Genomic DNA, 881 nt, shown 5'->3' with positions numbered 1-881 from the left:
GCAGACTTCATATTCCTACCCTTTGGACATCATAAGTAATAACACTGAATGAAGCTGTATTATCTAATTTATAGCTAGTTGTGATTTCTGATGCTTGAGAAACTCAATTCCTATGGAACATGAGGCCATGAAAACAAGTTACGTAAACAACATAGAAGGTACAAAGGAAATTGGAATAGACATGGTCCCTATTAATAACTATCCTTGTATAAACAAGGAGTTTAAACTTGATCTTTTTTTTTTAAACAAGCTCCGGCCAGTTTTATTAAAGAATAATTTTGCATGATTTACTTTTCACCCATCTGTTCTGGCATGCTTGTAATGATGCCAGACTCACCTGGATCAATGACAGCCAGCGTACATAGTCTGTAGTATTTTCCACGTGCTGTGCCCAGTTCAATATTATTGCCATTGTCATGATGGACACCACTTCTGGCTGACATGGCGTATAGTACTCTATTTCAGATTTCCTCAAGGCTGGGCTCCTGTTGGTGAGGATGACCAGTGTTGCTTTGTCATGTCTGATCATTTTCAGAGTCTGCTTGTACCCCAGCATACACTTTCCACCTTTCATAACGAGTTGGAGCCTAGAGTTGATGACATCAGTGGTTTTTTCCTCTTCTTCGTGGCCACCATCCATCTGCCTTAGGTATAGGATGGCCACCAACCAAGAGCAGCCACCAAGATGACCAGGGAGGGAGAAAGGATGGGATGAACTTGATTTTCTTCCCTTCTTAGCTAAAGAACTGAGAAGTTAATGATTCTGTGGGGAAGTGTTTGCATAGTTCAGCAGTCTATGACTCCTAGGAGGAATTTGCCAGGTCCAGTAGAATGTCATAGCACTGTTGTATCTGAGAATAAATATTAAAGACGTGTTACTA

General features: G+C 40.6%; 1 pseudogene; it reads right to left on the bottom strand.

Moving 5' to 3' along the window:
* Positions 1-287: 287 nt before the first annotated feature.
* Positions 288-640, bottom strand: LOC118019806 (annotated as a pseudogene).
* Between the last annotated feature and the right edge of the window lie 241 nt (positions 641-881).

The sequence above is a fragment of the Mirounga leonina genome, unplaced genomic scaffold (assembly GCF_011800145.1).
Source record: "Mirounga leonina isolate KUSES-001 unplaced genomic scaffold, KU_Mleo_1.0 Mir_109, whole genome shotgun sequence".
In the NCBI taxonomy this organism is placed as follows: Eukaryota; Metazoa; Chordata; class Mammalia; order Carnivora; family Phocidae; genus Mirounga; species Mirounga leonina.
The sequence above is the reverse complement of the archived record's forward strand: the minus strand, read 5'-3'. Positions and strand labels throughout refer to the sequence as shown.